The sequence below is a fragment of the Pempheris klunzingeri genome, unplaced genomic scaffold (genome assembly GCF_042242105.1).
Source record: "Pempheris klunzingeri isolate RE-2024b unplaced genomic scaffold, fPemKlu1.hap1 Scaffold_878, whole genome shotgun sequence".
NCBI lineage: Eukaryota > Metazoa > Chordata > Actinopteri > Acropomatiformes > Pempheridae > Pempheris > Pempheris klunzingeri.
In genome coordinates, this window is record NW_027255353.1 from 581 (window position 1) to 14809 (window position 14229).

General features: G+C 28.2%; 1 pseudogene; it reads right to left on the reverse strand.

The window, feature by feature from the left end:
• Positions 1-12631: 12631 nt before the first annotated feature.
• LOC139225562 (geranylgeranyl transferase type-2 subunit beta-like) lies at positions 12632-13522 on the reverse strand (annotated as a pseudogene).
• Positions 13523-14229: the final 707 nt, after the last annotated feature.

The following is a 14229-nucleotide window of genomic DNA, read 5'->3' on the forward strand; positions in this document are numbered from 1 at the left end:
GAAACATTGAGCAATCATACTCAAGAAGAACTTGATGCTATACGTGCCAAAGAAAGAGGTACTTTAAAACATAAAAGTGGTTCTAAATGGGAAAGAAGGATGAAAAATCTAAGTCAAAAACTTCCTAATGTATTTCATACATTAGGTAGTTGCTAATTTTTTATCAACAAATAAATATGTTAGGCTAGAGAAGCTTTAATTCAGCATCATGAAATCGGAAAAAAACTTGTCAACGATACTAAAGGTGTCGATAGCATGAGTGATGACAGTGACAACGATCATTGCACCTCAACTATGAACATCGAAAATGATGATTACATACATAAGTTTTCAAAAGAAGATAAACTTAGTCTTGTAAATAATCCCTGGCTAACAGACGATATCAAGAAAAATAAAACTTTTGGTATTATTTCAGATTTTTAAACCATGTATAAATCATTGATTTTCTAGAAATCAATGATGAATCAGACGATACAAAATACCGTTTCAAAAAATTAGTACCTATCAAAAATAAAATTGATGATATAACAGCTGAAAATGATAAATCTGATTATCATCAACTACATATAGAAGAAGAAACACGTATTTAATAATTTAATAATCTATTAAATTAATTTATTTTCTGAACTTTAGAATTATTTTCAGATTTGGAAGATAACAGTGACTCAAAAGATGAAACTTACTCGGACAATGAATTTCTCGCACAAGTAGTTGACAGTAAAAAAGAAGATTCCAAAATGAAAGACCTTGTAGATGCATTTGGTGATAATGTGATAGGTCGTGAATTTGCAAATGAAATAAAGAGTAATCAGAAACGATTGAGCGAGGAATTGAAAAATAATTCTAAAAACTCTTCTAAGGTCCCTGGTTGGGGATCATGGATAACCACCAATAGTTCTGATAATAAAAGTACAGTTTCGTCAAGATCTCGTAGAAAAGCACGTAAAGCTGGAAAATCGTCACTAAGAAAAGATCCAATCCCACCTCTTGTCATTAGAAATGATCAAAAAAATACAAAAATTGATAAGCTAACTGTATTATGATATTATTATAGGTGAATGCAATATATTTTGATATAATTTAGGTGAGAAAAGTTCCTAAGGGTTACGCCAATGATAAGAATATTTTCAACAGTAGTATTCGTCAACCAATCGGATTATTATTTAATACGCCAAAAACGTTCAAAAACATGATTGAGCCAAGAATACAAACTAAGCCTGGAGTTATTATTGAGCCAATTGATGCTAGTCTTAAGGGCCAGAATATTTCTAAAGTAAAGTCCATGCTGAGGGATATGCCTAAAGATATTCAAGATAAACTCAAATCAATAATTTAAGAGTTTTTTACTTTGTAATTTGGTTTTATTGTATAGATAGTTGATCTCGTAGTTTGTTACTATTATAGTTTAATAATTTTATTCCTTTATTTTGCTATAAAATTTCCTACATGTCCTTGCTATTAATATTTATTCAGTAGCTATAAAATAATTTTAAATTTGATTTTAAAAATAATATATTTCTTTTTTTTAAAAAAAATTTTATGCAGCTGGCAAATGTATGGGTGGGCTGGCGCATGCGTAATTCGTTGATTAGACATTTTAAAGGAGTAAGAATGTCTTTACTTAACATTTTTGACTATCAAGCACCAGTTTATTTATATTACAATTAATTATGCATATAAATGTTATCGTTTGTTTGATATTAATTTTTATCCTGGAGATATTAGTAAATGACATCAACATACATATAAATGGGTTGAAATTACCTTATGTCAATATTTTTTGAAAATAATTAGAAATATCAAAAGCAATTATTTATTAATTGGGAATTATATACTATACAACTTCCAGTTATATTCCCTTGATATCGCCTTGAGGAAGATCATATATTTTTTATATATAGAGTTTGTTGGCACATTTGCTTTAATTACCCCATTTTAATCAAAGTTTCCATCGGGGTTGGATCCTTTTTTTTATATTGTACATAAATAGTAAAATATTTCTTGCTCTATTGCACTTTAATAACTCCTTCAATGTCTTCAGAAATTTCAAAAATCCCTTAATGGGCCTGCTCGAATCGGGCGTAAGAGTGGCTGTGAAAACTACAGGCAGAATTATAATTTAATGTCACTTAGAATTCTATTATACGCTTTCTTTGATTGAATGAGATGTTTTTTGCATTTTACGAAAATATTCTAGAAATAATTTAAAATTATCAATCCGAAATTGTTTCGAATGAATGATAAATTTATCAAACTCTATTCTAAAAAAATCTTTAGGAGCAAATGCAAGTGAAGTTACACATTTCAGAAAGAATTTGAGATCTTGATCAACTAGATAAGTTTTAGCCAACCCTGATTTTTGCAATTTCTGATAAACGTATCGACCCAAGTGTAATAGAAAAAAAGGGTTATCCTGCACTATCTGTGTCATCATCGGCAATAAAAACAAAACTTCGGATAGAATCGGAAAATGATAAAATTACAAATAAAAATTCATTATATACTTGCATAAGACGCTGATTTCCATTTTTGAATATCTTCTCCGAAATAAAAATTAGCTACGTACTCAGGCAATGTTTCCGATTTTTTTATTTGTGATGTTTCGGGGTTTTTATTTGTGATGTTTCGGTATTTGCGCTTAAAAGCTCCCCACGTTGCTTCAATTTTATTTGTATGAATTCCCGTGGGTGAAACAAAGCGCCTTTTGTGGATGACAGTACCATGCGTAAATCCCAAATTTGCCAAGCTATTATAACCACGCCACCCATCCGTCCAAATAGTTGTCCCCTATTATAACCACGCCACCCATCCGTCCAAATAGTTGTCCCCTCTTCATTATTTGTGATAATTTCTTCAAGTATTTTTTTACTTATGACCTTTGTAATTTTCAAAAAACAGTTTCCATCCTCATCGATACCCCCACTATCCAATACTGTTGGTTCTTCAATATTCTGCCAACATTATACTTTCGTTTGCAAATGGCGATTTGAACAATTTCTCCTTCACCGCCAATTTTGGAAAAGTCTTCGTGTAGTTTTGACGCCATAAAATATCGGACAATCTTCTTCCACTCGCTTATTGATGTAAAAGAACCAATATCAAGTTCAAATTGGAGTTCATCATAGATAAACAATGGATACTTTATCACGCAGACCATCAATATCAATACTTTGTATAGAGGGAGTTTGCACATTTCAAAAATACTGCTCTCCCTTAAAGAGCACCTTTTATTGCAACTGAAACATTTGAATTGTACTCCATCACCAGTATCCTTCCTTTTGCATATATACATTCTTTCGCCACAAAAACATTTCTTGTACTCACTAATGAGGCCAATATTTTGTAAAACCTTGATAGTATAATCTATGTCTTCTTTAAAGTAAGCAAAATCAAACATACTTATTTCGTTTATGTTCTCCAAAGTAAAACTTTTACGAAATCTATATATGCCACGCTATAAACTACGAATTTAGGCGAGAAGTAACGATGATGACACAGATAGTGTAGGATACCCGAAAAAAGTATACACCGTTTTTTTATTGTTTTTTAAAAACGTTAAATACGGTCATGTCGAAATCAATAATAATATCTTTTGGCGTGTCCATAATTCTTTGATCATTTAATTCTTGAAGGACTCGTGTATAACGTTTTTCAGTTTTATCTTTCATTAAAATAAAAACTAACGGTAACATCTTTTTAAAGAAATGCCCACGAATTATGTAGAGTTGGAGGAAGTCTCTGGGAACAATCTTGAACGTTCCGTCACAAATCCAAAACTTATAATGTCTTAGGTGTAGCGTATAGTTTCTAGTTTAAAATACCACAATCTTATTGGCGTCATCACTATCGGAGTCATATATGCAAAAATTTTGATTCCTAAGCGTCATTATTGCACCACAAAAATTCGACTAGCAGGGTTAATTTTGATCTGATTCCTTTCCCGAATATTTTTAATAACTTGATAAGTTGATTATTTTGGAAACAGATGTATCTGTTGAAGATCTTTTTCTTCTGTAACAATGTCATAAACTTCATTTGTTGGATACATTATTGTTTCGGCAATATCTTTGATTTTATCATAAAATAATTGTTTATTTCATCTCCTGACAATATATGGTTGTGAAAGCCTCTTACCTTAATATCTTTTATTTCAGTCGCAGGAACATTTCTTAACCATCCATTGCAACCCCGGATTTGACATCTCCAATATTGGCACTGACTTGTCGAATAGTCTTTAACATAAATTTATCCATCATAACATAACTAAAAATTTGGTTTTCTTTGTTTAAATATAGTAAATTCACTATTCAGCTGATCATCCATTGTTTTCGTAAAGTGCGCAAGCGGTAACGTAAAAAAAAACTTGTCGTATGCGCAATAACTTGTACTATGCGCAATCAACACTGACATGTATGTGTATGTTGTCGTCGGGAAAATGTTTGCCGTTACTTATTCAATAGTTTAATATAATTTTAGATTTTAATAGAAAAATAATTCGACATTTCCTTTTTGATATTACAATTTTATGTGATTTATGACGTTAACATTTCTCGATGATTTCGCAATAAGAAAATTAGTGTCGCATGCGCATTAATTTTTTAAAATAAGCACAATAGAAATTAAAAAAAAATTAATAAAATTTCCAAGATTAGAGCGTTTCTATTATTTTTAAGTATGTTATTAAATGATATGAATTGTATTTTAAGCAAATTTTATCAATGAATAATAATTTTCTCGGGAAATAGATGAATCCTAAATTATCCGTCATACTAAATTCAATATCGTTTTCTACGCTACTCTGATTAATTTTTAACTTTTAAAGAAATTTGATTTTCCAGTATGGTAGTGTTAAAATTTCCGAAAAATGGCGATACAAAATCTCCGAAGAATGCTGAGAAATATTGTTTATGATTTGTCCATATAAATATCAAAGTTTACACTGGATACTTTGTCCCTTTATAATAATTTTTTTGCAAAATATTCAAAAAATTTGACAAGTTAATATTTGAGAAAGTTGATTTTTTATTATTTTTGGGTAACGGACGCAAAAGAAGTGTTGCATTTTCCATAAAATATAAACTCGTTGTTTTTTAAAAATTCAACACTTATACAACTTTATGAAGTTTTCACCATAAAGTATGGCCAAAGTAAAACAAGAGAAAATATATTTTTGATTTTTCCAAGATTATTTTGATTGCTCAAGGGCAGTCGCGTTCTTTTTTTGTTTTTAGAATAATATACACAATAATATGCAAGATTTTCATGTTGAATTTTTAGTTGATAGAAATCTTAAGGGCGATCTTTATTTATATTTATATTTTCACCAGCAATCAGAATTTGAAAATTTTTCAACTCGGAGAATACATGATCTTAAGTTACCCTGATTTACTCAAAAATAGAATTTCTCTTCCTTTTTTTGGAATATTTTTGTATTTTTTATTTAAAATTGGAAACTTAAATTCACATTAATAGTTGAAACAGAATATACTTAGTGAGTAGTGTATGCACATTTTCTTTGAGCCAGTTTTTTATCTCAAATGATAAAAAAGTTTTAGATATATTATTTTAGATAAAAAATAATTGTGATTGTCCGTCGAATTGACTATTCCAATTTTTTAAAACAGTGTCGCTTTTAGCTTTACTGAACAATCTCTCTTTTGGCACCTCCAAGACTGCAACTTCTTTGTAGCGTAATACTCCGCATGTAAATAATTTTTGGTAAATTCATAATACAGCCACGGCATGTTTGCGCATGCTCAAAAGCTGTAATTTTAGAAGAAAAAAGTAATTAATTATTCATTACGGCGTACTTAATTTTTTTATTTCGTTTTCATTTTTCGTATACATCCTCTCCAAGCCAACGGAAAAAAAATTCAGTTATATACTCGAATTCATTCAGCTTTGTATTTGCTCCTATCGTTTTCAAGAACAGCCTCAGCAAGCTCCAAACATTTTCCACGTTCTGAGTGTGAAAATTTCAATTGTTTGTGTCGATGAATCTTCATCCTTTTCAAATAAACATGACATTAATAATCGATGCAAGTAAATTCTCGCTTCTATGGTATTCTTTTGTACTTTCAACTGTAGATATTTTTTCTAGTAGCTCGAATAATCGAATAATCGCATAATAGGAATAGAATTGATAAAAATTTAATAAAATGCGCATGTTTATATACTTTGATTTAACCTAATTTTGATAGAAATAATTTAAATGAAAGTTGTTCTGTGGTTTTTTCAGCGAGTATCAATTTAAATTTTGTAGAATATCATCGTTTTGCGGAATTTTTATGGTCTGCAATGAACTAATCACTATTCAAATACCTAAAAACAGCGAACACGCATATGTAAATTTTCGGCGAACTTGCGAGCGCAGCGTTTTTATTTTTTGCGCGAGATGGATTCTAATGGTACCCAAAAAAGTCTATACAACGGTAGAAACAAAAAGCAGAGCTTCAAAATTATTTATACGTGGTTCTTTCCGCTACGTCAAAGGTAAAAAAATCGCATCAAGTCAATTGTAGAAATGTTACTATAGGTCATGCAAAGGAAGCCTAATTACTCGTTCCCACGACTAGATTGAAAGTATTGGAGAGAACGGATTTTATAGTTACATCATTTTATATCACGAAAGTGAGAAAAAACTATATAATAAAAAAAAAGAAAATTTGCTCAGATAAATTAAGCAATATACCCTACTTAATAAAGTTTATTCATTGCCAAACAATAATAAAGAAATCGGCGAAATCCCTCTTATATCGAAAAAATTATACTACAAATTTTCTACAAATTATACAGAAAAAAAATCAATGTTAACATTGATAAAAATCTAAGTAAAAATCACCTATCCACCCTTGAAAACGAACCATCTGGCATTTATGACTCTGAGAGTATTTATCAAAATACGGGATAATAATATTGTAGACGGCTACTTATATGTGTTATTCCAGTAACAGTGATGTATGGAATGCCTACGGTACATTCAAAGTTGAATTAAACTTAATTTTTCTTTGTATATCATTCATGGTAAACTCAAATTTTTGTAAAAATATTCCCTTTAATTTACATAATAATAAATAACTAGACTGAGAAAAGCTACAATAAGGTTATTAACATTCTGTTGAATAAAACGCAAGTTGTGCTTCCGAAAAATATTATTGATGACTTGGAAGTTTCTTAATGCAATGCTTTTAAAAAAAACATCAACGAACACTAACATATTTTCTATCTCTTTTATTTCAGTCAATGAATTTGCAGTAAGATCAAATAATTACTTTTTTAAAAAAACTATCTTCAATATCCAGATTTTAAATTATTTATTAACGTCATTATCACCAGCATTTGTATTTTACTAACAGAAAATGTGAAAACCGAGTTCAATAAGCTAAATATTAAACAAGTTAAATGCTAAAGCTAGCACTTATAGAAATTAAAAAATAATTTTATTTTTTGAATATTTAGAAAAAAATTTCATAAGATCATTAATGTATAAAATTAAATCCATTAGGTTCACAAAAGAGTTAAGAATAATGTTTATCTTACCTCAAATACGGCTGAATAGTTCAACATAAATTTCAATTTTCCTTTGACCAGAATAAGTTGTGGGCTTAGAACATTGATTGAAAAACTAAAAGAAAATCAAATTGTTGTAGATCATGATATAAATTATGTCATATGTTTATATACCAAATTCAAAAAAGTTCGGTTCATGCACAAAACTGACAAAAAATCAGAAAACTGAAAAATATTATGATGTTTTTTATTTAGAAGCAACAGCTAAACCATACAATTATAAATCAAGCTGAATATCTTTCGAAAGTGTATTTTTTGTTATTTATAAAAATATATTTTTCTGATGTATTATTTGACTAATTTAGCAAGATTCGTCAAAAGTTCGGCGAATGTTGACCGCACAATTTTTTTCGTCGTGCCGCGAACACTAGCCTATACCACTAAGCCATCTTTCTTCATGTCAGGAAATATCATTTCTAATAAGAGAATCAAAATATAATGCATATAATAAACTGTAAGAATTATTTTTATTTATTATATATTCTCCTATGCTACATTCTTTGCTCTCAAGAATGTAACACTTGTACGATTATGATTTTTTTTACCTCAAAAACTGTCTTATGAGTTGCTATTAATTCTGCGGCATTAACCACAAAATTAATAGCACTAACAATAAAAAGAGCGCTAGTTGCGATACATGAACCCAAAAAGTTTTGCATTTGAATAATAGTTTTTGCCAATTTCTACAGTAACGTGGGATTATATACGTTACACATTACAAGATTGAGACAAAATAATTTGTATAAGATATTCATAAAAGAGGCTACACTATTTATTATCAAGGTGGGGAGAAACACCACCTTTTCCAACATTAATTATTTTAGCACGACTGACTTTAATATAATAGCCGTCTGAAAAATATTTAGTGTTATAATTAGTAATACAGTATATTATTCATAATATGTTGGGCTGATTCATTTATAGAACCCTACACTTTACAGCCTTAAATAATTAAATGCCATCATACCATCATAGAGCGGGGAAAACTTCCCAAAACGCTTATACTATATATAGGTTTAGTGATATCAATAGACACTAGAGGTTGAAACGTATTACATTCTTTTACTTATCGAATTACAAACTTTGTATTGTGTTACTGCCATCTTTTAGTAATCTACTCATAATCATCTAATAAGAAATGCATAAAAATGGAAGCATTATCACTTTATGTTTTACAATCAATGAAATAGTAGCCATCCTATTATACATATAAAGTGGTTTACTTGGAGTTTCATCCAGCATATTTTTCTACTTTAGAACTATAAATATTTCTGGATCATACTTTGTGCCACACTTATCAGAAAATACCCTGTTTTCTATCTACGCCATTTTACTATATTTAGAAATATTTCAATTAACGAAATAACATAAGATAAAAATTTTATTGATATACTCATTCACAACAAGAAATTACAAAAGGCAAAAAATATAAAAGTCTTATTAATAAATTCATAATAATTTATTTTGGCTTAAAAAAATAATTTAAGGAAACAGCCTTTTAGAATGAAGAATTCTATAGCTACAGAACACTTTACGAAATGGATGATGTTTAATATTTTCAGAAAATATTAGGTAAGTCGAATTTTTTTTTAAATTTAAACAATAAAATTACTTTATTACACCACTTATAAAGTTATTTTAACATCATAAAAGTACCTAAAACATTTATATAAGCGTATAATAGGAATTATGCATACTTTATATAAAAAATATAAAGATTGCACAACAAAAAAGGTGGACTCTATCATTATATTTATTAAAAAAAATTGTATAATTATAAGTAGATTATAAGTAGATTTTAAGAGTTTTTACGACTATTTTTTCAAAATCGACAATAATGGATGGAAATATATATATGCACGAGTGAATGGTGAATGAAAATAGATTACAGTGGGTATTTATTAGTTGAATTATATAATGTTTAGCATTGACTTTGTTGGCTCAAATTTTCCGTTCATCTGAGTCAATTAATCTAAATTTTCTATAGGATCCTTTAACTTCAGCAGATAAAATTGACATAGAAAGAAGGATCTTCACCACTTAATTAAGAACGGGAAAATTAGGAACTAATTAATCCAATAAATAGCCGAATTCTCATCAGAATCATATTTTGTGCTACATAGTGCCTTAGTTTAGTATAAAAATGACTTGTTTCTGCTTTCAACTGGTCCAGAGTTTTTGTGTAATCAATATCTCCAATTATATGAAGTTTCTTAGGGTGATTGAATCTAGAAGTGTAAAATACCCGTTTTTCTTAAAGTAGACAGCATGGACAATATTTTAGTATATTTTTCTAAAAAATTTTCCGAATTGTATTTATTCTATCTAATGATTTTTTAGATTTTCTCATTTTAACCGTCAAAATTAGGAATGTTTAATACACTTATAGAATTTACGTTTATAGTAGCCCAATTATTATCATAAAAAATATCTCTAACAAGGTAAACGTTTACATTTTTTTCTATAGGATTTTTTGATTTTGGGACCATTAATTGAAGGAAATCTTTTAAAATAGGTACTTTAACAAATATAACATTATAATCAACACTTTTTGAGTTACTTGTAGTATTTCCAGAAATTCTTAACACAGCACAATTCATGGTTTAAAAAGTATCCCCCTTATTATTCCGTCATTTATATAAACTGCACAATGTGATTCATAAAAGCTATACCAGCCAATTACAACTATCCTATGTACAGCAAAATCGGTTGAGCCTTTTAACGAGAGAATATATCTCTAGATCACCGATTCTTTTTTAATTTATCATCGAATTTAATGCAGAACTTGTAGACATAAGGAAAATTTATAATAATAAACTTCTTTATTGCTAAAATTTATCAAGTGTGCTAGGCAGGGAATTCTGATAGTATTTCGGAAATTATTTTTATTACTATCGATAATAAATTTTATTTTGTAGGTGCTGAATCGCGCATAATACCAAACAGATTATCACTATTCAAATCAAGCATTGCAAATATCTTACGAAGTTTAAACAGTCAATGCTCATGAGTTTGCTTTAGTGAACTCAGTGCCAACAACCATCTTGATGGTATACATAAGTTATGAAACATAGGCCAAAGAATTGTGGTAATGGTTTTAAAACAAATCAAGGGTTTCGTCTATTACAAGGAATCGGACGAATTGTAAAGTATACTTTTTAGCTTCGTAATTTTTTATTAAAATATTACAGAGATGTACATTTTGAAAATATGTTGATCGTTTTCGATTCCTCTAGATATGGCTACATAATTAAAAATGATTCAATTGCAATTTCATTATTCCATTTGTTAAATAAGATATATTTTATGGAAGCCTTCACTAATTCACAGCAAATATCGTATTGCTTACTCTCATTTTTCTTTAGGAATTCTGTTATTAGTTGTTTATCAGATAAACTAGAGATAATTGTGATATGTTTTATGGATGTTGGCCCTACATTATTTCGTAAAAACTGGTAGCGTCTTTGTCGCAACATGTCTTAAAATCAAACAGGTTCATCGTCAGTTACATAGAATTTAGGATGTAATACACAATAATCATTTTTTTTGGGATTTTTTGTGCCGAATTTTACTGATCTGAATCTAGATATATCAGCGAACAATGAAAGATTTACTTGAATTATGACTTAAAAGTTAGACGCTTGAAATTCTAATAAGTAAATATAAAAAACTAGAAAATTAGTTCATTATTTTTATATACGACTGTTTTAAAAAATATTTAAGCCATTTTATTAAGTATATGTCCCTGCATTTTAGTAAAAATTATAATCTTTCTAAAGTTTACAGATGGTTCTAGTACAAATTATAATCTTTCTATAGCTTACAGATAATTTTAGTACAAATTATAATCTTTCTATAGTTTACAGATGATTCTAGAGACTAAAACATATTTATGCATATAATTATTTGATTAAAAATATGTGATAGCTGTAACATCATACGGCTAAAGTGGAGTTTGGTAGCAATGCGCGCGAACGAGCTTACGAGCTATACCGATGAAAATATAGAAAGACACTTTTAATTACAAAACGTATAAATCGAAACTATTTCGTTAATGTTTTTACTAAAAACAAGTCCTTTGAATTTTTTTTTAAACATGTAATCAGCCAAATAACCAGTAATTAAATTTGGTTTTTTATTCCGATTAACGATTAATCCAAAATGCATTAAAAAATTAACGCAGTATTCTTTATTCAGGTCCAATAACCTCAATGAAAAAGATATTCAAGTTTTCTAGGTTGATGGAACCAATCTCTGGCAGAGGAATAACGACGTTCATTTCGCGGCGTGCCAATACTAATCCTATGAAAAACACGAAGATTATCCACTCGCGCAATGGTACCAAACTCCACTTTAGCCACATCATACTTGTACTCGATAGCTAATTCAATTAAAAAATAGTGACATTTAAAATTAAATTGGAATAGAAATATATAAGAATCAAAACTATAAGGTAAAGAACAGTTCATTGTAATTTATGGGCATATTTAGTGTATTCGAATAGTGAAGGAAAACTGATAAAGACCAAAGAATATTTTGCCAAAAAATTAAAAACGACGATATAAAACGATAAAGATCGAAGAATTTTTAGCCAGAAATTTGTTTCACCGACGATAAAAATCGATGAAGCTAGATAAATACAAAAATTTCTGAACCCTAGTTATAATTATAATATTTTATATATCTATTATAAAATATAATATTTTTTATCAAATATAGCCGATGGAATGATTAGATTACTATAAAAATGTATATTATTGTTTTATGATAAGACAAAAATATCAACACAATATATCCATAAGTATAAAATTTTATTGGAGTATATTAGTTACATGAAAATGAATCACAATAGTAATTGTATTTAAAAAAGTTTTCACCTTTAAATGTGCTACTGAGCGTGTAATAAGGATTAATAAATTTTGTCATAATTAACATCAGAATAAACCAAGTCCATTAAAAAAATACTAACTCAAAAGTTTAAAAAACAGAACATTTGAAAAATAAAATTTAAAATGTTTCTTTATGTAGAATAACTGGAAAAAATCTAGTCAAATCATGTTGCCTTCCAGTAAGATGACGTTTTATTGACTCGTTTGACAAGCAAAACACTGGATGAACAGGTGCTATGAATTGCGTAGAAATCTTAGCAATGACAATCCAGAGATCCCAAAATGTGTATGATATATGTCTGGCTATATAAGAATTAAAAAATTGATATTTTTGATATAAAAATTGACTTCATTTCCAGGATGGTCAGTAAATCCACCATTATCAACATCTTGGCATTCTAATATATACCTTATAAGATTTTTCTAAACAGAAAAATTCTTTAAGAAATACTATCAATAAAGAATTACTCTTGATAGCCATTCCAATTTTTTAAAATAATAATAGGACTAATAATCCACCAAGAGTAACAACAATCAGGTAATTTTTCTGGCCTTCCATTAAGACCGCCGCTTGCAAGCTGCCTTTCACACAACCATGCACAAACTTTTTGAATTGGAATTCTGTTGGTAGCATTCAATATTTCAAGTGTAGCAATACAACAAAATACCTATATTAATTATAGTTTGGATAAAATTTTATTGGATACTTGCCCAGCATGGGATTCATCCCCAGGATTAACTCCGAATCCACCATCAAAATTCATGCACGATAAAATAAAGTTTATAGTTTTTTCGGTATCAACAGTGGTCAACTTATTCTTTTAAATTAAATATAAAAATAAAAGACTACATGTATCATAAAATTTTATTATAGATAGTGAAGAATACCATATAAAATAAAGACGATATAGCACAATATACAAATCTGAGTGTCTATTTCACCTAATATAGTTTAATAAATATAATAATATTTATGGATTGAAAAATACCGTAAACATCCCCAGCGAACGATCCATCTTCTTGTTGAAGTGACAAAACATAGTTTGTTGTTGCTTCTATGTCAACTAATGTAAAGTTATCCAAAACATTAATGCCTAAATATTATGATTACGATTTTGTTGAGCAATTATAAGATATTTATTTAATTTTATAATAAAATTTCTATTTCTACTTCTACATGTACAGTAATAATTCATGAAATTTGCAATATAAAAAAACTTATGATGATTTATTATCTAATATTATTTAAAAATAATGATTCATTATTTGCAGCATAATTATTCTCGAGTATTTATTAGATTTAATCTTAATTCTACAATTATATTTGATGTCAACACCATAATCACAATCACTATCATGTAGGTTTTTAAATCATGTCAGTTTTATATAAAATAATAATAACTAAATAGTATAGTAAACTATAGTTTGATTGTGTACAAAATACATTTGTTTAATTTTTGTAGTACAAAGTATTTCACTGATAGAAAAATTATAAAACTCCCTCTCAAATTATGACTTTGATACTTTTACATAAAAAAGTTATCAGCAAAATGATCAAATTGTATACTTTTAATATTAAAAATAATTATATAAAAAATATAGTTTAACCAATGAAATATCCTACATTTGACTGGGGATATTTATAGATAAAGAATTTCTTTAATACATCCATTAATTATACGGAAGATATGTAGTTAGTAATAATAAAGGATAATATTTATTTTATAAAAAAATAATCATTCAGAGTATATAATCTATCTCAAATCAATTT